This window comes from Symphodus melops (assembly GCF_947650265.1).
Source record: "Symphodus melops genome assembly, chromosome: 18".
Lineage (NCBI taxonomy): Eukaryota > Metazoa > Chordata > Actinopteri > Labriformes > Labridae > Symphodus > Symphodus melops.
In genome coordinates this window covers 4,045,592-4,069,194 of record NC_136708.1, presented here as the reverse complement: position 1 = coordinate 4,069,194, position 23,603 = coordinate 4,045,592, and the positions used below count along the sequence as shown (strand labels likewise).

At 40.4% G+C, this 23,603-nt stretch overlaps 2 protein-coding genes across 2 annotated transcripts in view; one reads left to right on the top strand and one right to left on the bottom strand.

The window, feature by feature from the left end:
- The window catches only part of ctps1a (CTP synthase 1a), a 219,296-nt gene that overhangs the window by 73,635 nt on the left and 122,058 nt on the right, over positions 1–23,603 (bottom strand). The gene's annotated exons all lie outside the window — the stretch shown is intronic.
- The window catches only part of cited4a (Cbp/p300-interacting transactivator, with Glu/Asp-rich carboxy-terminal domain, 4a), a 30,950-nt gene continuing 14,216 nt past the window's right edge, over positions 6,870–23,603 (top strand). The window contains exon 1 of the mRNA XM_079367599.1: positions 6,870–7,070. The gene's annotated coding sequence lies outside the window, so the exon portion shown is untranslated. The remainder of the gene's footprint in view (positions 7,071–23,603) is intronic.

Below are 23,603 nucleotides of genomic sequence, written 5' to 3'. Positions count from 1 at the left end.
TGACGTGTGGATGTGACTCACTTTGCCCTGCAGACTCTGAGGTATTGACAAAAATATGAACAGCAGAGAAAGCAGGTAAAGCTCTATAAATCATGTTTCCCATCGTGCCGATGTGAAAGTGGAAACACCCTCACAGTGTTTCTGCTTTTTTTCCAAAGATAACCACAGCTGTCCAACTGGAATGACAAACAAGTCTTCTACTTTAATCAGCATGTTTGACCTCAGACTCAAATAATGTAGCTTGAAATAATCATTAATATCTACAAATAAGGAAACACCTTTCCTGTGGTGTTTGTGATTTTTAAAGTAAATGAACTCGGAAATGGCTGAATGCTGACAGACGCTTATTAAATATGTTAAATATATAATGTTGTGTTTTTTGGCCGATGGCCGAGTGGCTGTAGTCCTCCAGGCAGGTTGCACCGGTTCAAATCCAACCTTCTTTTTCTGCATGGGCGTCCCCGCTCTCTCTCTCTCTCTTACCGTTTATGACTGTATCCGCTGTCCTGTCTCTAAATAAAGGCAAAAAAAAGGCAAACAACAAACCTTTACAGAATGAGTAAAGTCGTTCATAGTACGTATGAAGGACTTTCAGTATCCATTGACTGTGTACTTTCTCATCGAGCGGGTGACATGAAAACAGTTGCTCAGATTTGCTTCAGGACTCCAACCTGCTTCATAACAGTAACAGGGCTTTCACACGCCTGAAAAACTCCAGATATTTCCACTCAGACTTTCCCCCGGAGTTTCACATGAAAGACCTCTGGTAGCAGGTCCGAGTGTGCTAATGTGAGAACGCAGCATGATCGTATCCAGCGAATTACACAGTCTGTAGACAGTATGAATTAGACATAGTTAAACAGCTGCATTATGTTTTCTGTTCGCCAGTATGTTCTTCTTGAATCTTTTGTTGACAGTCATTTTCTGTTGGACTACATTTAACATTGATATAAAGGCATTGATATATCTCATCATTCCGTTTAGCAAACTATGTTGCTTTGCGGCTAGTTCTGCACATTTTTTTTATTTTTAGTCCACTTCTTACCTCAGGATAAAATGATCTATATACGCTTCAGTAAATATGTTTTAAATAACAGTTTAAGGCACAACATTTTGGCTTCCTCCAACCTGACCATCATGACATCATGTCAACATGGCTGCCGTGTGAAATAGGTCTATTGTAAAGCGAGCTGGCTGAAAAAGGAAGAATAACTGCAGCAAGTCAGTTTGTACTCGTCTCACCATGTTCGTGCTGTGACATCATCATTCTCGAACATTTGATTTGTTGTTGACAATTGTCCATGCCCGTTGTTTGCCATGTTTGTTCAGTTTGTCGAGTACTGTATCTGTTGTTGCTTCACTGACTCTTTGCAACACAATTCTGCCATTACTCCTGTTGGTTCTCTGACATATTCAACATTTAAAAAAAAAAACATCTTAAAGTGTGGGCCAGGCTTCACACACCGCGCTGAGACATGTTGTTTCAGCTGTACTTTAAATCTCACCTGCCTCACTGCAATCAATGTTTCACCCTGTGAAGTTTTGAACTCCCTGCTGTGATGTATGTATTTTGGATGTGTGATACCAGCGTGCCTAATGAGAGCTGGCGGCTCTGTCTCTGATGGATGACAAACTGAGAGCTGAATGTATTTACAAGTCAAGTTGATTTTCTGGGATTGATTACGTGCAACAGGACCTTTGTTTCATTACTGTCAGCGTCACTTGTGTTCATTTTTTCAGCGTTCACAAGGTGCAGATAGGCGGTTTGTTTTTCATGTTCATCTTTAAAATATAGATTCTAAATGTGTCGTTTTCAGGTCAGTAGAAAGTAGGACAGCGCAGAATGAGGAAGACAGACAATGCAACAACATTAAAACATCCAGTTTATTTTCAGAATAAAACATCCTGTTTTTAAGGTTCAAAACAATCCCCTTATGTTTAGTGTTTAATGTCACATACATCATATTATTGCATTGAGGAAAAGTTGATTTTTGCTATGCTGAAACATAGACGTGTGCTAATCATTTGTAGAGAAGGCCTTTTGATGTGTAAACGACTTAAAGGTGGAGTCAAGCTGGGCCCTTCGCCCCCCCACCAACCCCTGATGAAAACCAACTCAGTGTTGACCGTAGTCAAGATGAACAGCAAAAAAACGACCTGAGGAAGATTATACGTTTACTGACGATGTATCCAAGTATAAATATGTGACTTTTTTTTTTATCACAGCAGCACATACAGCGACATTACAGCAGCTTTCAGGAGCAGTTCTACTTTCTTAGGCCCCGTGTCCAACTAGCGTTTTTCTTTTTTGTCTGAGCGGCAGAAATAGTTTTCTACTGGGAGAGAAAATCTGTCAAATTTTAAGAAAGGCGCTGTTGACGTCACCGGCGCTCTTTTGATGATATTCCTTTTAGTTTTGTCTTCTACAGATCGTGTCTTGTGCTCACATCTTCTTTTTTCTTTTTTTAAAATGTATTTTATTTAAAAGCGACAGTGCATATTAATGAACATATAAATGTAAATATGCCAGCTACTTTCCATCTGCAGTCCCTGGCAGGTCAGAAGAAATAACACATTACATTACTATAACAACAACACAATAAGAAATACAAAAAAGATTTACAACACGATAGAAGAACTGGACAACTGACGCACACCAATGACAGTAGCAAAGAACACTGAGAAGACACATAAAAGCTTCAATTTAAAATGAGTGCTGACAGATCTGGTTTCTTTTCAGCCACTTTTTCAGATTTTTTGGTCTGCGTCTGATCAGGAAATTTACAATCCAAAATAAAAACATAAAACATGGATGGTCTGTTGTCATAGAGACAAGGCAGACATGCAACGGCTTCTTCTCAGCGCACAATGTAAACCCTCTCGAGCGCACAGGACAAAATGCTAGATGGACACAGGGCCTTATGCAGCAGTCTATGCAGAACATCCAGTGTTTCTACGGCAACGATAAACATGTTGTCTCCATCATGGCGGCTCTATCATGGCAGCTGCCACAACAAGACACGTCCAATTACAATTACAAAGTTAAACATTTCTCTGGCTTTGATAACTGTTGGAAATAGTTTAGGCAATTTTACAACTCAACACAAAATATACTTCATTGTTTTATTTGAATTACTTCAGATGAATTAATGTAATACAATTCTACATACTGTATGTTTAATGTATGTGGCAGTAGTTTGAAATAACTTCTTCAGACAGTGATCTTTTTCATTTTTAAACTTAATAAATGACATTTAGCCTGAAAACATACTGTAAGTTTAACTCTCTTTTTTTCTAACGTGGCTCACGAGAGCTCACTGCATGAATGCAAATCTGTTCCCAGATATCATCAGAGTACAACACTGGAAGGATGTAAAGGTGTGAACATCTGAAATGAAGGTTTTACACCTATCAGGGTTGTAGCTGGAGGAGAAATGTGTCCTTGTGAAGAAATAACAGCGGAGTTTGAATATGTGTTAACTGAACACTTGTAAAATGTGGGTGATGTTTTTCACCGGCTTTAAAAGGACTGTGAGTGCTCTTCTCGGACTGGATTGCCAAACTGAAATTGCACACGAGGAGCTGATAATTCACCTAATAGATTTCATGATTTGGAGTGGAGAGTCTAAACAGTAATTATTATTTCATCCTCATAAGAATGTCAGTGTGAGGCAGTTGATGTTGCCTTTTAGCAGCGTTAATGCACAAACATTTATTTCCCTTTAGTTGAATCTCTGCTCTGCACAGAACAGAGGAGGAAGCCGAGGAGCTTTGTGAACATGATCCTCCTGAAAGAGCAAAGTTTGAAAACGAGCCAGCTGAACGATGACCGGTGTGTACCAGTGAGTCTCGTGTCATCAGCATCAATAGCCAATCTGCAGACCTTCAAACAGCCGGCCGGGCGGCTCATGACCTTTCCCCGGGGATCACCATGGTGACAGCGCGCTGAAGCAGCAGGGCAGACTCCTACCAACAGGCACTTTGGCTCTGATATGTTCCCCGTATAGAGTCTTTGTTTAAGACGCTCACAAGAAAATAAATCAAGATTTCGATGTGTTTGATTAAGTCTCAGTGTTTCCTCGGGCATCTTTTGTATTGGTCTATTTATGTTCGTAAACTGTGAAGTGCATGTTTCATGACTCACCTTTTGGCACAACATTTTGGCACGATTATGTGTACAGGCTTGTGATTAAAACTTGTTGTATTTCTGTGTTTTATATTGAGCATGTTTAGTATTTTAATTAGAAAATGTGAATGTTGAATACAGTCAGTGCTGTGGCCTTGGTATGGTGTGCCTAAATGGACAAAATAGCAAATGCAATGCAAAGATTGATTTTAGATCTTGATAGAGTCTCGCTTATATGACAGCCTAATAACATTACATTTAACCACATAAACACTCAGTGTGTGATGCAATATCGCTCTTTACATTACAGTTCATTAAGCCTGTGGTCAGGTAAAACACAAATATAATTTATGGGTAGGATTATTTGTTGAGGTGCTGCAAAATACCAGGGGAGAGACAGATGTGGACTTTCTGGTGAGTTCACTGACACAGTAAATCGGCATGTTGCCAACAAGCGCAGCACTGACGTACAGATCGTACGCTGCTCTGTTTGAATTAGAATTTCTTCCCCTGTCGTCAAATTTGCAATCAAAACTCAAAGTAGATTTATTTACTGTCTCTGTGTTTGCTCATCTTCAAATGTATCAGTTTTGAACTAAGTCACAGTTAATGTAGCACCTTTGAATGCAAACAGATAAATTACATTTCTCACCATTTTCTTTAAGTTTGTATTGTCTTTTTTTTCTTGTGCATTGTGTACTCTGAGATGTTTCCACTGAGAGCTCAATCTTCAAACACTGTTTTGTAATGTATTTACAGATGAATTATGACGTATGCTCTCCGGACTCACAGTTTGTGTTCACCATGACACGTCGTCTTTTTGAGTGGCTTATTCACCCTCCCGGTGACTCAGCCCCCCCCGGTGCATCAGCTGGCTTTGAGAAACACAAAATGCCTGTTGTGAAGCCTGAACCTTGGACTCCTCCTCCGCTTGGACCTGTTTATTTGTCGTCCCACAATGCACTGGGAAACAGGATGGGGGGGGGGGGGCTGTTATTTAGAAGAACAACAGCAGGGATCCTTCAGCCAAATGGACATGTGTTTACTTTGGGATGTTTCCTCATCAGTCACTGTAATGACAACAACATTAAAAGAATCCAGTTTTCTTCTTCAGGGGCTTCTTTTCAGTAAACAATCGTACTCTGCCTCTGTAATCGGAAACATTTGACAAAATCCTATTAAGAGTCAGGAGCAGTTCAACATGTTATTACTCTTCAAAAAATGATAGTCAATTAGAGGGAACAGTTGTCCTGAGTCATCTTTAATGTGAGAGTAAGATGTAAGACTTGTTTGTTGTCATTAAAGTCAAGAGATGTGTATTTGTTCTCTCTTAGATCTGTGTTTCAACACTCATTCAACACTGTGTTGTGTTGAAAGGATCGCTCTTTTAATTAATAAGGCTTGACTTGGATTCTAATGATCCTAAACGTTACAACGATTATCCTCCATTAAATGAACAAAACGCCAGCGAAGCAATCATTGGCAGATTGGGGGGGGGGGGGGGGGGGGGGGGGGGGGGGGGGAGCCTTCCCAGAGCACTGTCAACTTTGCTTTTCGCTGTGTGAGACTGAGCCCCCAGAGGAAGTATGAGTATTAATAACTCCTGTTCCTCATCATTATCACCATGGAGAAAACAAGAGCAGCAACGGCGTCATGAAAACGAGCTCTTCAAGATGATTCATTCACACGCTAATTGTGGAACAATGCCAGCAAACAAGGAAGGCGACGGGGAATAATCTCAGTTCTGATGATATGTGTGAGGTACGGTGTGAAAAAAAATAAGGATTTAGGGTTGTGGCTATAGCCAAATAAATTCTAAATATAAAATAATCCAAATATATAATCTGGGTTTAATTGAACTACCAAAACAGAGACTTTTAGAAACCTCAAGACGGCATCTAGCCGAAGACTGTAAACATGGGCACAGTCTCAGGAAGTCCTCTGTAGATTTCAATAATGGTGATCACCATGGAAATGCCAACTTTCAATCAATCTCGACAGAGGCACATCTCTGGATTTGAACTTCGGCTGTTTAATTATTAAGGTTGCCATAATTTTCCTTTCCAATACTTTTCCAAATCAGGCATTTTAAAACATAACATTCTGAGTTATTCTCATGGTTGATCATGATATGGTATCATAAGGTAAAGATCTTCATTCATAAGGTTTTATCACCACAAAACTGCACAAAACTCCCCAGAAAGTTTACATAAACGCTTTTTTCACACATACAGAAATCTCCTGAAAGACTGTGTCGATTACCCAGAGGGGCTGTCCATGTGAACACAAACAGCTGATTTTTTTGCGCAGACTTCACCCAGAGTTTCTCCTACCAGACAGCTAGTATTTTCTACGCAGAAAGTCAGAGTGGGCTGATGTGAGAATGCACTGGTATATTCTCTGGATAATTCACCTCGAGCAAATAGCAAGAAAGTGAAGTTTGTATAGTTACTGGATACAGCTGCACGGTACATAGTGTCTGCAAGCGAACAGCAGCATTAGGTTTTTTTTTTTCATGTTCTTTTGTGGATGTAATCATTTTATTGGACTACACGTAGCTTTGCAATAAAGCCAAATATCGTCATTGTAGCATTGTGTAGCCTGTCATTTCCTGTTTTATTTTGGTACTTACTCCTTGTCTCTGCAGATCCTGCTCCTCATGTTTTCCGCTGCCCTGATTGATCTCACCTGTGTCTCGTTGTCCCTTGATTGTCTCTTTCAAACCCCATATGTCCTCCCTCACGTTGCCAGTTTCTGGTGTTTTCCTCAGTTTGACCTCAAGCGAGAGCTTTTTTCCCAGTGAGTTCTCTGCATATGACTTGTGCCTGCCTTTCTGACCCCCACTTTATCCTTCTCCTTTGGATTTCATTTCTTGTGATTTTTGGCCTTCCTACCGACAGAGATCTCCTGCTGTGAGGTAACAACCACACGAGGAGGATTTCAGGTACGGCGCTTTTAAAATTGTCCTGAAATTTTCAGTAGTGCAAATGTGTACATGACTCTGTTTTTAAGGGAATGCTAATAGGAGCAAAAGAAAGGGAGTTGTCAAAATGATTGAACAAATGCAATGAAAACGTGTTGGTGTATTTGAGCAACTTCAATAGCATGCAGGAGTTTGCCTGCAACATGTAGAAGTTAAAGTAAAAAAACTCAACCAATATGGGGTGCCAGGACTTGTAACTTTGTTGTCAGCAATCAATACTGTCTTCGTCTAAATTCTACTATCAAAAAGTTTTAAACTGATCCACTGACGGATGACCATTCCTATACCAAAAACACTGATTTTAACACATCCCAATAACGAATAGGTGACTAGATATAAACTAAACATGAACATAAACCATGTTAAGAACTTTTTTTTTTTGGTTTCTTTTCTCTTAATTTCCATATGATGGATTGTTTCTTGAGGACGTCTGTTGAGTTCATGTATATTCAGAGCTCATTATGTGTCTGCTTTGTTTCGCGTTGTTACCCCTGGGGGTTGATTATGCTCCTCGATGAATCTTTAACATGCTGCCTGTAAGCCAGTGTAACAATTCATAAAATATTCATTTTTATTCAAATCTTTGTTTTTTTACCAGTGCTTGTATGAATCATTACATCTAATGTATTATAGTTTTTTTTTCACATGCTGTGTGTTAAGCACAAACACTTTTGTCCTGACTATCTACACATATACAAGGACAGTGAAGGAGTTTCAGTATCTCAAGGTCATGTCCAAGAGGGTAAGATGAACCATGAGACTGACAGTAATGTGGGCGTTGTACCGTACCGATGAAGAGGGAGCTGAGCCTGAAGTCAAAGCTCTCGATTTACAAGTCGATTTTCCTTCAAACCCTCACCTGTTGTCATGAGCTGTGGGTAGTGACCAACAGAATGAGATTGTAGATTCCTGAGGTCTAAATGATTTTCATCTAGAGCGTGGCTAAGCCCAACCTTAGAGATAGGGTGGAGGAGCTCGGAGTGGAGCCGCTACTGCTTCGCATCTGAAGGAGTCAGTTGAGATGGTTCAAGCATTTGAATTGGACGCCTCCGTTTGGAGATTTTTCTGGGAAAACCCAACTGGGAGGAGACAGGTGTGAGGTGTGCTGAGTTGCAGTTGAACTGGGAAGTTGGACATTCCGACTTCCCGGTCAGAAGTGTCAACTGAAACGCCCCCTGAAGTCGTATTTACTACTCAGAAAGTCTGAGAAAATATAGTAGCCCAAGTTAAAATCCAATATGGCTGCTACTTGCATCAGTCGTAACGTTAAAGCTGTAAATATAGTGTTTATTAGCCGCTTGTTCCTCTTTCTGTGTGATTCAATCACATAGATAGTGTTATGCAAGTTCTCTCTATGGACATGTTGTCATTTTATTTTGTGCTTAAACTATCATGTAGTGTGTTATTGTCTGGTATTAGCAAACAAAACATCTCACCTTGATGGAAAACGTTGTTGGGGAGAAGAAAGACTGGGTTGACTTACTTTGCTTGCTGGCAACTCAACCAACCTTTGATAAGCAATAGAAAATGGATGGATGGATAAACTAGGATACTAACCTGTTATTTAAAGAACACAAAAAGGTGTTGATATGTACAAACATATATGATAAGTGAAGTTTGTGAAATTCGTACATCACTTACTGTTTACTAAATGATTTGTTTGTGTTCTGCCAAGCTGCTTACTGTATGTTGAAGTCTGTCATGGTAAATGGACTTGAGCTTGTTTAGCGTCTTCAAGTCCTCTGACAGCTCAAAGCAATTTAACACTGCAGGTCACACCTACACATTGACACCCAGATGACAGAGGTTGCTATGTAAAGTGGCCAACAGGAGTTACTAATCCCATTCATACACGTGCATACGCCGCTGATGAAGCAATCGGGGTAACTTGTGGTGAAGTGTCTCAAGGACACATTGTTCATGTGGCTGCAGGAGCTGGGGATCAAACCCACGACATTCTGTTTGACAGAGAACAGACACTGAGCCACAGCCACATGAATAGTGCTGCACAATAAATTGCAAGTCACTGCAGTATGCTCTTTGCCATGTCCTGTTCCACACTCGGTATGTGCAGAGTTTTCATTTGTGATGGAGGCCTATGGCAATCGGGAACTGCAGCTTTGGTATAAATTCTTGGTTGGCATTAATGCAGGCGGGACTTGGTTCCCAGCTGTGCGACAGCTGTGTAAAGTCTTTAAATGATTCTGGGTTTGTTAGTTATATGTAAAGTAAGAGAATGAATATTCATACAGACACTTGCATAAATGTATGCACATGAACTGGAAGGAGGAGTGTTCAGAGGGAGCCCGAGGTCTGCAGCTTGGTTCATAGATACAACCACTTGTACAACGGATCCTGGAGTGAAAGTTAGTGTTTGCTGTGTCGTACTTTTTTTAAAGCCATTTCCATCATACTCTAAAAAAACCCATATAATTGTCCTATGCTACAAATTCAAATTATAGTCTTAGGTTATTGCTTCAACATCACAAACTTACTCATATTCTAATAGTTAAATGGACATTATGTAAATGAGCCTGAGCTATAGTTAAGAATCACATCATTTAATATGTCCACAGTCACATTTTTAATCATATTGTTCTGGCTGGGATCATCAGTGCAGGTGGCCTATGATGTCATTTGCATGTTCCCACTCTCTGTGTTTGTATAGGTGCCCTCTGGGTGCTCAGATTTCCTTTCCCAGTCCAAACACATACAGGTCAAGTCAAGTGAAGACTGTAAATTTCCCACAGGTGTGAACAGACCCCTGCCCGTCACCTGATGCGTGCTTGGATGGAATCCTCGAAATTCAATCCTGGGCCATTACATGTATGAGTGGGATGCAGAGAGGCATGTTTGGGTTTAGTTGTTGCATTCACATCAACATTTAGAAAAGTAAAGACTCCCAAACAAATCAAGCACATATTGCACCATCCAATCTACAAAAACAATTTAAAAGCTTTAAAAAACACGTCTTGGATGACTGAATGTAAAGCGTGTCAGTGTTGGGAGTGGCTAGCCTACTCTTGTGCAAATATGCAGGAACGACATTAAGATGTCAAAATATCTCATTTTTCCCAAGTTCAAGTGGTGATGTTTGAAAGAATTTGGATTTGTTGATAATCTCAAAGGCTTCGAGGGTCGCTGTTCTTGCAGCCACTGGCAGCAGGTGACTGTATTGTGTGCATGTCTTCATAAGCTGAATGTGAACATACACACGCCACATTCTGTTGCCACTTGATGTTTTCTTGTTTTGATGTTTAAAAAAAATTATTGTACTTGAGACCATTTACCTTTGTCATCTATATTTTTTACCAAGCAGCAAAACAGATTTACCCTCGGAAACAGTAAAGTGAAGCTGAATCTTCTATTACACTAATATTTAAATGGTTTACAATTTTTGACAACACAAATTCAGTAGTCTAAGATCGGTCGAAGTATGATACACATTTGAAATGTTGGTTGTGAGACTGCGCACACTCACACGGTGAGAACAGAGCCGTGAGCTGACTCGTCAACTTAAGTACTTTTTATCCTGATTGTGCTCACTGGCAGCATCTAAAAGCACCATGGCAACAGCAGGTACGCTGACGCTGAGGGTGTGTCTGTGACAGTGTTTACATTTGAGCCGTGCATGTGAGACAAACGAAATACACAGAGACCTGACTTTGACTTTATCTGTTCGAGTTTTTAAAGGAAACACGATTGACAATGATGAATACTCTGTCCTGATTTAACACATAGTTTGAACACATCATTTGTCAGCCCTAAAATGATTTTTGACTCATCAGGAAGTTATTAACTATAACTTTAATTATTTTAAAGAACAAAATGCTTTTTATAGATTAATTTGATTTCAATTCTAACTCATCAAAGAACAGTTGTTGATATCTAAAATGACTTTTACTAGCAGTGATTAAATGTTTAGGGGCCTTACATATACGGTGTGATCTTACACTCTGAGCTCTTGTCTTTGTGACTGATAAAGACTAGACTGTATATTATTATTTAAACCATGCATTCAAGCCTATAATTTGTTTGTAATGATATAATCGGTAGTCTGTTTTGAATACATGAGCCCAATTAATTATTTTGTCAAACCAAACAACTCACCACCTCATTACGGCTTTAGTGAATCAGCGGCCGTGCTATGTGCTTTGTCCACGCTGTTTGTGATAAACAGCCCTGCCAATAAAAGTCCGCGGATTGGACTGCGAGTCAGAGAGCGTCTCAGGTCGCTTGGCATGTAGCACCATGCTGAGGCGTGGATTCTGTGGTGTGGGGGGAAGGGAAGCAGGGCTCTAACTATCTCTGCTCTGCTGAAGCTCGCAGCGAAAAAGAGGAAGCCGAGGGAACACAAACAAAGACGCAGCCCAACGGCTCTCTCGCCACATTGCCAGGAAACGGGGCTGGGTTTACATAGAGGAGGAGGAGGGGGGGCAGAGTCAGAGTGGAGGCAGAAGAAGGAGGGAAAGGGAGAAGGAGACCAAAACCCAGCAGGTGTGCTCCTGCAGCATGTAATGTGTCAGCATGAACACACTGAGCCTGCAGCACGGAAATTTACAGTGAATTTTCAATAAGGTTACAGTGATGTTGATTTATCTTTCACCTTGCTGAAAAGAGCTGGTAATTTGCTCAACCCTAAGTTTTGGCAGAGTCCTTGCGATCTAATATCATCTGCTTCCAAACGCTCTACACCCACTCATATAAACGATCAAAATTTGTCACTGTGACAAGTGATTAAAACAGAGGTCACACAACTTTCAGCTTGGAGGGCGACTTGGCAGACAAGCTTCTCTAATTTGATTTTTAATTCAAGGTTCACTTCGCCTTTACCCTTGGTTGCTGTTGTTCACATGTTTGCAATCACATCAGTAAGCCAGGAGCAAGATGCACATCTGAACATTTCTCGAAAATTCAAGCATCGCCTGTGAAACCTTCCTGAGGTAGTTGTTCACACATGCAGCTCAAAGCGGAGGACTTTCCCTGTCTGACATGAGTGGTGGGGGTATCTCAGGAGGAAGGACACGGCATAAAATGAATGGGGCTGAAATAACAGGTGAAGCAAAAGAGTCTGATGCCTTTACAGTACATCAATGCTTAGTTTAAATTCCCCGTATATACATTTAACCATCCACTCCCACTTGCTTGTAATACATTTTCCTGACTGTTTTCTGCAGTTCTTTTTTTTTTGTGTGTATGTGTGTACATTTTGCAGGTTGAAAAACGTATCCATTTGCATTCACATATGCAACTAGCATCTTCAAAATGTTGCATCTGATGCTCTAATGACACTTTTTGCTTTAATGCAACACAGAGTTATTCACAGTATCAACAAATAGGTGGTGAAGAACCAGTCACTCTCTCCTTTCCCTGCTTGTTGGGGTTAAGTTTCCTGAATATTTCCTGCTGCTTTCAAACTATATAGACTGTACACAATAATGACACCATTGGCATTGGCGACTTCAAGCTTTTGAAGCCTACCAATGGCAGCCATATTGAAAATGCTGACTCAACCTAGCTTCTCAAAACTACATTTGAACTTCTCCTCAAATGCAGACAACTAACTCTGCGAACAGTTGCATAATTATTCATCTTATTTAATTCTCAAAGCCGGGAGAAAAGTAGCTTGTGTTTGAGGTTAAATTCCCTTCAGGCAAAGAAGACATCCGTCATTTCATGTTGTAAAGGTGAAAGAGTTGTAAGCCCAGGGCTAAACTAAGATAATCCCACCCACCACGCTAACTGTCACTTCCACCTTTCTGTTTGGCCCCAGGGGCTGCTTTTTTAAAAATAAAACAAGAACATGTGGGCAACCAGCAAACCAGATACACGCTGATGATAAGAAAATGTATCAAATCATGCAATTAAAGGTTCACAATCTTGAAATGTTTCCCAATCAGATTCTGGCACAGCACATTGTGCTGACTCACTCTCGCATAAATACGTGACTTGACACGACGTCTTTAAACCACGATAGTTAACCCTGTGAAACGATTTGTTTCAGCCAGCAAACCTCACAAAGAAACCTGTTTTGCTGTTTTGCAATTAAGTGTGCAAGTTAATTTTTTACAAGTTATTCAATGAAACTGAGTCTACACAAACCTTTGGTCTCACACACCAATCATACTCACGTTTCTTGGGTTTAAGGCCATCTTTTTACAAGGACCATGTTGTGTAAATGTACATGTCTTTAAGATGTGCTCAAAGACAGATGTTTACAGTTGGCAATCCTGCTAGCTAGCAGTACGGTAGTTGCGCTCTCAGTCTAGTTAATGTTGATAGTTTGAAGTATGGACCCACAGGCTGCAAATAGTTTTAGTCGAGTGGCACGGCACCTTGTTTAATTGAGTTATTTTTTGGTCTTTTTGAATCTATTATGTAGGACATTTTCTTGTCTTTGATGAGAGACAAGAAACATTGGGAGGAGAAAGTGGAGGAAGAAGGCAGATTTGAACCCACGTCCTCTCCAATGAGGACTATAGTCGCTGCACATGGAGGAGACTTTTAATCAAACCAACGCTCCATTTTTAATTCTTTATATCGCTGTTTTGTTTAAATGCACGGCTGTGACCTAATGAGAGAGACAGGCTTATACAGAGTGGCGTCGTCATGGTTTGATTCAACATGTTTCCCCGCATGCTCTTCGCAGTGAAGTGGCCTCTTGCAGTACACAATGAAGGTCGCGTGTAGTGGATGACTTAAGGTCATGATCTCACAGCAATGTATACTTCTATATTGGTCGCATCTATACAAAGTGCACAGATTACTTTTAAAATGTCTTCTGCACTTAACTTCACATTACCACTTTGTCCACAGGGGTCGCCAAAAGCTATACAAGGTCACAACGCGTTGAAATCAGCCAAGAATACACAAAGGTTGGACGTAATGAGAAGTTGGACATAAAGGAATAAACACAAACACTCAATAAACGGGTGATAACATTCAGGGCAATCAAAACTGGAGGAAAAAACACAAAGGCAAGAAGTAAGACTAGCCATGATACATGAAGATAAAAACTTCAAAATGAAATTAACACTAAAGACTACGCTCAGCGATGTGAAGATCAAATGTACACACAGGGAACAAGAGGATAAATCAAACTGGATATCACAACTAAGTAAGAAAACAAGAAATGTACAAACTCAACAAGAATAAATCATCACAGAATTTCAAAGTCCACAATGTGTACACTTGACAGTCCGGATAATATTTGACTGTTTTACATTTTGCTTTCTCTTCTCGTGTTGTTGTTTTTGTTTACTCGCTCAGTGTCATGTCAGCAATAAGCTTAAACTTTCTCGTTGCTAAAGTCAGGAGTCATTACCAAAGTTGTGATAAAGGAGAATGAACTTTTGAAGAGTAGGGTCACTGTACTCTGTTGTTTTCCTCTCCTCTATCACGTGACGTCTTATCATTCGCCGCGAATGTGAAGATATTTGTAACAATGGAGCCGTCACATGCAAGTCTGCTGCTGTTATTGGCTCCTGCTGCAGAGGTGCCTGTTTTTCTCTCGGACAGCCCCTCTCCCGCACAGCCGTCACTCTGCTCCCTCCTCCTTCCCCCCGTCCACGTGCTCCCGCTCATCTGGATGGGTATGAGCAGGGCTACTTCAAACACGTGCTGTGTGCCACCCTGCCCCCCCCTTCCCCTTCCCCTCCCCACCACCACCAGCAGCACCTCTCTCACTATCTGCCTGTTTTTCCTTTGTCCAGCCCATCTCGCTCTGTGCTGTGTTATTTACTCGAGCCAGGGTGACATGTGATCACTCTGCTGGATACCAAGAACTCCAAGCAGCCAGTGTTTTTGGAGGAGGAGGAGGAGGAAGAGAAGGAACAAGGAAAACAATCTGACACAAGCGGCCGACAATCAGGACATTCTGTTTTGACCCGAGGACGTGTAGACTGTGCTTGAAGACGCAGCTTAAAAGTCAGCAGGAAGGAGACTCTAATTAGATAGTAAATGATTAAATATTCAGGAACAGCTGGTGTGTGGAAAGTTGACATAGTCAATTCCACTGTTGACTTCATGGTGCAACTCACTTCGCAAACAAAAATCATTGTACTTTGCATTGTTTTAACTTTGTTAAATGACAAAGGATGACGGCTGCATGTAGGTTGAATAAACAATCTTTTCCAATGCAGCAGGTCAATGTCTCCAGTTAACGTTGATAATATTTCAAAATAAAGGTCAAAGATTTGGAATTATATTAAAGTTTTCCAGATAATGTCATCTTTGGAATTGCTAAGTGAGAATGTACATCTATGCCAGGTGCTTTTAAGATGATGACAAATACATGTGCAAATCTAAAAACTGAGAGGTAAGAAGATAAAGGCAACTCCCAAGATCCATTTTGTCAAGAAAAATCAACTCACTAAGCCTCAAAGTCTGCTATGCGTGTCACTAAAGGTTTGTAGAACTGTAAAGATGACAGTGCTAAGATATCTGAAAACACAATCTGCAGCTTTGTTGTATTCCCTTTGGATTCTTGGTCATTTTGAATGAATTCTTTTTTTTTTTTTTTTTAGTACATAACAGCAACAATTAAATGTTTTGAGTTTTCTCTGATATACACATCTGACTGGCGTCTTCCCCATGGTAGTGTTAGCAAGGGACCATGTGTAGTGTTGCGTACTGTATTTAAGAGCCAAATTGTTGGCTGCAATGTATATACACCTTAGGGACAACTGAGTCAAACAACAGCAGCTCTATCATCCATACGAACTGTGTTTGTCATCCCTTTACTGTTTAGATGTGAACATATTAGTGAGCTCTTCTTCTTCTCCACTGCACGTTATGCTTAATGTTTTTAGCATGGTTTGAGGACACAGCTTTGGACTTGATACTCGAGAAGGGAATGAGAGTCATCCAAGGGCAGCTAACCGTGATGACTGAGATCTTGTTTTCCCTTGAGGACAAATTCATGGCTTCACTTGAAGAAGCTTGTATGCCAAAGTTCCCAAAACCTAGACTCAACTACAACCAGAATTCTAAGAGACAAAATAGATGACATGTTAAGGTTAAAGAGGGAATGTCTATGTCTTTAGAGCTGGATTCTCATTCTTATATTTTGAGGCTAAAAATTACTGATGACAATGTCTCCTTTTTCGTACTGCGATTTGCAACAGTGCCATATCAAATTTCCATTGTTATTACATCTGTGCTTTCATTCATTCTGCAATGGTGTAACATGAGGAACAGGTGTATTTACAGTGTTGCACAAACAAGACGTTCTCTCTCACTGCAGCGACTCTTTAATGCCTCTGTTACTACTTCCATAGACAATTCAGAGAGGGGAACATTTCATCCCCATATAACAACGTTGATGATAATGGTGAGACGTTTCATGGAGGTTATTATTATCCCTGGAATTGTCCTAATAGAGCTTAGGGCAGCTGTGGCTCAGGTGGTAGAGTCGGGGGGTCTCTCAACCGGAAGGTCGAGGATTCGATTCCCAGCTCCTGCTGCAGCATTTCTGATGTGTCCTTGGGCAAGACACTTAACCTCAAGTTGCTCCGACTGCTTTAGCGGCTGCCTGTGTTAATACTGATAGTCACTTTCCATAGCAGCCTCTACCATCAGTGTGTGAATGTGTAGGTCTGACCAGCAGTGATTTGAGTTGTGAAAAGACTAATAAAACGTCATACAAGCTTAAGTTCGTTTACCATTTTGCTTGTGTCTTTAAATATCGTGAACACCATCATAAAGACTTTTCAATGTTGAGAAATAATTGTTTAAGATGTTGTGATAGTTTGCACATGTTGTAGAGAAGGACACACCAGGACCTCTCTTTTAACCTTTAACCCAGTGAAAGCGAGCCTCTATTTTTGGCCTCCATTCATGCAGCTCCACACTTTCAAACTTGCCCTATATAACCAGTGTTTTCTAAGTGAGCACTGTGAGGCTAAGTGCTTCGCTAAAGGCCATGTCAAGAGATTTACTCACTCGTTTTTCCCACACACCTTTTCCTAAACTGTGTAATCCAACCTGTCACCACTCCCTCAAACAAACCACTATACTGTATCTCAGTCCTCAGATCATGTCTTTATTGACATATGCATTTTAACAGTTAGGAATGTCTTGAAAAGGCATGCGTCCACGAGCATAATTTGAAAGCCTTAAATTATTTAGTAGAATTCAAAACTTATTTGTCTTATTTAACTAAGAAAAACGGCTTCAATGACTGGGAGGTCTTTATTGCGATATCCAGTGATTTCCTTTCAAAGTAACTACCTCTCCGCTTGTTTTTCAGCTTATCATGACTTGTCTTCCCCACAACAGTCCACCAGCACATCACAGGCCTCGGGGGCGGGTTGTTATCCTGGCTATGAGCAGCCAGGCCAAACACAAGTTTCCCAACATGACCAAAGTGAAGAGAGAGCAAACAAAATAACAGGGCGGAGAAACGGCATTCCAAGAGTGCTAAGAATAGCAAACTGGACCCTGTGCTCCCGGCACTAAGTTCACAATAGTCTTAGGCAACGAGCAGAGAGTGTCTGAGCACGTTGCCAAAAACTTTGCCGGGTCGATGTGTGTATACGGCTGAGGGCTTTTGTAACTGAAGCTGAAGCACCAGACCAAATAACAGCTGCAGACAGGTGAGAAATAGAAATCCAAAGCTCTGCAGTAATAGCTCATTAATGTAAGAAACTGAATGATTATGAATCACTTCAGTGAAAATAATAATTACAGCATAGAGTAGATCAACAAATGAAAAACCTTTTTTCTCCAGTAATAGTTTTTGCCATTTTGAAAAATGGAACAGCAGCTGGAGGTGAAAGATAAAACCAGATAAAAGAGGAGAGATCTCCCTTACACTGTCGCCACATGGATTAATCTTCCATGCAGGGAGGGCTGTTCATCACTCAAAGTGACTACACAGAGCTTCCTGCTGCAGTTACTGCAGAAGTGTCAGATCTGGGTTTCATTGACCGGGAAAACAGCTTTGTATGATGGCCCAGAGAGTGAAAATGAAACAACAATTCACAAAATGTTTGAAATGATGTAGGATGATCTCAATGGACAAAACATTTCACAAAATGCATCATCCCAGAATCATGATTACCAAAACATAAATGAACAAATTTGAAAAACACAATTCAAAACAGTTCACATTACAACACTTGAAAAACCGTTCACAATACTTCTCAAAGAGAGAATCAGTCATGAAAACAACAAAATGTGTAGGATGACATTTCTCATCACATTATATTAAACCAAAGATTTCACAGTGTGTAATAATTTTTTGTAATGTCATTTTTCCAAGATTTACACATGTTTGAAATCACCTCAGGTTTCATTACAGGTAATCTATTATACTAATCTTCACTATTAATATATTAGCGTCCTCATTTATCTTATAAATATTGAGTCAGTAAAATCTATTATTTCAGCCTCCGCCTGAAACGGCTTATTTCAGCCACTGTCGCTTTAAGAACCGCCTCCTTTTCTCCCATTTACCAGCTCTTTTTGCAGTCGAAGGGAACTTTGAGTGACCCCCCCAATTTCAACATGATCCATGCACACTGGGGTCCGTTCTATTCTGTCCAGCTTGATGCGAGCCTGTGACGTACTGCGATGAAAATAGAGCGTGGATTGCACTGCATTAGAGTGGCAGCAAACTGACGGACTTCAACGTGCGAGTAGTGTGAAAATTGGGGGTGAGGGTGTCTTTGAAAGACCTGCCGGGGTGGGCATATCCTACAACTTTACTCCAAGCTTTACATCTTCAGAACAAGTCTTGGAAAATTCTTGTCACATCTTGTTCAGAACAGCAGGAAACCACTTCCTGGGATTACGCCAACAACTGTGTCTCTTGTGTTTAAAAAACTTTTCAAAGGTTTTGTAAAGACATCCAACATTTTAACATTATAACTGACTGTCTGAGAGAGTAAGTGGTTCTTGTTGGTGTCGTGTGAAAGGCAGCATTTCTTGCTACTCTGGGCTTGTTGCAGGTTTTTTGGCCAGCTCAACATGTAGATTAGGTGGTGACCAGATGGAGAGAGAAATTACTCTGATTGTCTCACATCTACCAAACCGGGGCACGGACATTGGGTGTCAAAGGAAAACAAACATCAAGTCAAGAGCATTATGTCTTGCACAAGCAAAGAGCCGAATAGCAGACAACATCCGGACCATCGTCACATCCTCTGACTTTTTCTCAAGTCAAGGTTATTAAGAACAGGTTGAGCAGAAAAGGGTACAAATGTTGATCTTTGTATATAATGCCTGGGTCTTCCTGTTTAACGCTTTGTGTGGAAAAAAAATCCTGCTGCCGCCGCCTGCTTCTATGGAGAGTTATTGCTGCTTGAACGTTCAACAGAATGCACAAACACATTGGCAGTAGGCTGCCATCACCAATGTGTGGACGGTGGTACTTTTTGGCCCGACCGCAGTGGACAAAACACGAAGGTCATTTTTGTGTTGCAGCTTGTTCTTTGTTGTATTACAGCCTTAAGAGTAAGTTCTTTCATTTCAAAATACCGTTTCAGTTTTGATAGCTTCATGCTTTTATGTGCCAGCTTATCTGCACACAACACACTGAGCACTCGATTCACTCGAGTATGGGTTGCAGCCACTGATAGCTCCAAAAATTGCGCAACATTTGCTCACACTATCTGCTCGGTCTCAAGGACTTATTCACAAAGCATACAGCACTAATGATATTCAGGCACAGACACGCCCTCAAAGTTGTCCTGCTCCGTGCAGTTTGCTCTTGTTTTGCATGTGAATGTGTGGAGAAGCCACCTGTACCTTTTTTACTGTGCACGGAGCCAGAGAGAGGCCAGTCTTAAACATTGTGCCATGAGTCACTATTTAAAACAGAACTTACCACTGAATGGAGCAAGGAGAACTTCAAGGAAAAACAACACTGGCATCCTCACTGTGCATAATGCCTCCAAACCTCTCCATGTGGATGACGGAGTGAGCCACTGACACACCCCGACTGATTTAACCATGAATCATATTCATTAAATGTGCCCACAAATAAATAAATTATCCGGTAGTGAGGCATGAAATTGAACCAAAAGGGAAACAAGAAATTTACTTTTTGCCTGAAGTGAACAAACTAGTATCTAGAACATGTTCACATACAACATGTTTTACAGTGTGATGAGTAATAGTGGCCATCGACACTGCTTGTTCTTTCGCAGTTAATGCCCAGTGAGTCATATCAGCATGTTATCCTCTGTTGTAATTCTTATTTCTAACACAAACACCCAACAAATGTGAAATTGGCACAAACTCACAAACAAGAATATGCCCGTCATGTCTTACTGGAGACACACACGATGCATGACGGAGGCCCCATGGGAGTCTGTCTGAGCCCTTCATATGACACCGTCGTCACAGGTTAAACTCCTACTGTCACTGTTGACATAGACTCCACTCGTGAATTCTAGTTGCGTAATGTCATGACTCAAACTTCTCCACATTTGAACTTCCACAGCCTGCTTCCTGTTCCCTCCTTTAGTTAGCTATGTAAACATCAATCAGATTAAATCAAGTCATCTTATTCAAAGGGAAAACGTTTGTAGTCCATCAATAGGAAAGTTGAGGTCGACTGGATTTTCTGCCCTGCAGGTTCAACCTTTTGTCAGTGTAATTGGGTTCTCAGTGTGTATTTAAGATGAGCCAATCCTGGATATTCTTGCCTCAAAGATTTTTCGATGAATATTGATCTTTAAATACTTTTAGCTGAATTGAATGTCTTTTGTTTAATTCCAGTCCAGTTGAAGCCATGAGTAGATTTGCTACACTACACCAAGTACTATGGTCACTTAGTAATTGATCACTACGTCGTCCTTATGGAGAGGTGTGGAGCCGTCACACTGGCAATCCATACCGTGCCTAAGCACGCTTTAACCCTGAAGTCCATTTCCATTTAAAGTGACTGGATATAAGATGCGAGGTCAGTGAAGTAGCTGTCATGCTCTCTGTGTTGTTCTCCACATCAGACTCTCCAGTCCACCTGTTTGTAAAATGTATTACAATGTTATGTAGAGTACGGCACGGTATGGGTTGCCAGTGTGACCGCGCTCTAAAGGTCGTGTCAGTACTGAACTTCAGAGTGACTGAGCACTCGACAACATGGAGGAAGCTATCATTCACTGTAATCTAACTTCCTCTGTAAGGAACCGTGTCCACACAGCGCTGGCTGTGCGGTGAGAAAACAAGCACGGCTCGCCCCTCCTGTCTCTATGACAACAGTCTGTTGGAAACAGCCGCTGTATGGCAGACGCTGCTATGTCCCTTTTTACAGCATCTTTTATATATGAAGGTCTTTCCGACCTTGCTGTCAGCTCTTATTGGTATCAGATATGGGATGTGTCCTAGTATCGATTTGAATACTCGTATAAAGAATAACCAATAGGCAGCACAGGCATGTATTGTCAACAGAGACAAAGAAGTTTTTAGTGTTCAATGATTTGATTATGAACAAAAGGAACCACTCTACCTGTATGTTTTTAAAAAAGCTAAAGTTAGCCTACTGTTTCCGCCCATTCAGTCAAGGCAAAAGACTGTTCCTTATGGCCTTATTCAAAAATACAGTCAAGAACATTCGTAAAAACTTCAAGGACAGACTGCATCTAAAATGTGGACTTGTCTATTCACCCTTACACCTCCCTGTCTGATGGGAAGCTGGACACGATGTAAAAAAGTAAGCTCAGAAATTTGCGGACAACGCAAAAGACTAAGATGGCAGTTTTTGCCTTTATAACAGTTCATGTATTTGGGCGTATCCATACAGCATATTTGAAAGGGTGATATTGAGAAGAATAGACTTGTGAGACAAACGGTATTAAACAGCTTCATAGCAAGCATGAAGAGCACGCTGATGCTAACTGGATGCGTGATATAAATGTTATTGCCGCTGCCTGCTTGTATGCACACAGTGAATAATCTTGAAACATTTCCTGCTGCAGTCTTTGATTTTTTTTTATTTATTTTTTTACATATTTAGTGCATGTGTGAAAGCGCCACATGAAAGTCTGTTTCTAGTCAATGCTTCTGCTTCAGCTAGTGCTAATGTTAACAACTTAATATTATACTGTAAAATAGAAAAAAACTCACTCATTTAAAAATCTGAAAATTGGATTCAGATCTTTAATCTTAAATTCTTAAATTGCACATGTTACATTTTATAAGAAAAGCATTACACAATCTTGTTTCTCTAACTAAACTAAGCTAAACCTAAGCTTTTCGGAGCACATGATTGTTTTAGCGAATTTGCAAAGTGCAAGTTGTGATTTGCAAGCAGACTTAATTTCTTGTAGATTTAAAAAAAATAAAAAAATAAAAAAATTCAGCAATGAGATAAAAGTGTTGTGGCAACTCATTTGAGAGCCCTTCAAGCCCCTTATCTATCTACAATTGATGCCATCGATCACATGCCCCAGTGGTGCACAAAAAGGAACAAATTTGCTTGGGGAATTTGCCCTGGAGCTGCTGCAGAAGAGCTAACTGCGACCTGGGTACTTAGGGGCATGCAAACATGCAAATGTTAACATAACCAGCATCCTTATTCTTTTCTTGATAGCTGTTTTCAGTGAATCTCCTTCCTGCCAAAGAAATCATTCCAATGAAACTGTTGACAGTGTATACTGTGAATCATCCAGGGACAAAGTTTCCCAGTGGAAAAACAACAAACAAGATTCTGACAAACTCCATAGTGTTGTACTTTCACATGGATATTTAAAAACCTGGAAAAATAAAGCACAAACTAAATGCTTTGCTCGACAAATGAAAACTGTTTTGATATTAATTTAAAAATTAAAAAAATCAGTTAGTTTGCTTTAAAGTTAAAAATGTAAACAGACTGAATATCTTGCATGTTTCTGAAAGATAATCCCACAGTTTCCACTGAAAATCCTTTGAAATGTACCCAAGCACTCAGTCATGGTGCTTTCAACTCCGTCATTTTTTAGGGTGAGCTGCATGTGTGAACGCAAAACAGCCCTATTTTTTACTTTAACTTTACCTGGATTTTTCTCTGTCGGCTTCTTTCTCCTTGTAAATTGTCTGAGTGAAGTTGGGGTGAGCCGATGTTAGAACGCAGCAGGAAGTATTCAGGATCATTCACTGGCCTTTTTACCACGGGTGATGACCCTCTTGCCACCAGCACACGACTCTCGACTAAATGCATGCGGCCAGTTCAATCTCTGTGCAAATAATGTGTGCACTGCTTCATCGTGTTATCGTGTACTCCACTATCTTACTCGCATAAAACCGCTTAAGACTAATCAGCTCTGTTGTTTTTAAGGATTTCAAAAATGTTTGCACATGGCTAAATCAAACAAGCACAACATAGCTTACTGCACTACAAATGAAAAAGGTTTGAGTTTAAGTCTGGGAGAACAGACCATTTACAAGACGGCTGATAAGGGAAGAACACTAAATACAGTATTAACTGTTCCAGTCTAAAGATCGAGGTTAATTTTCTATATAAAGATTAGAACTTTTACAATGCAATTTTGCAATTTCACTATTTGATAC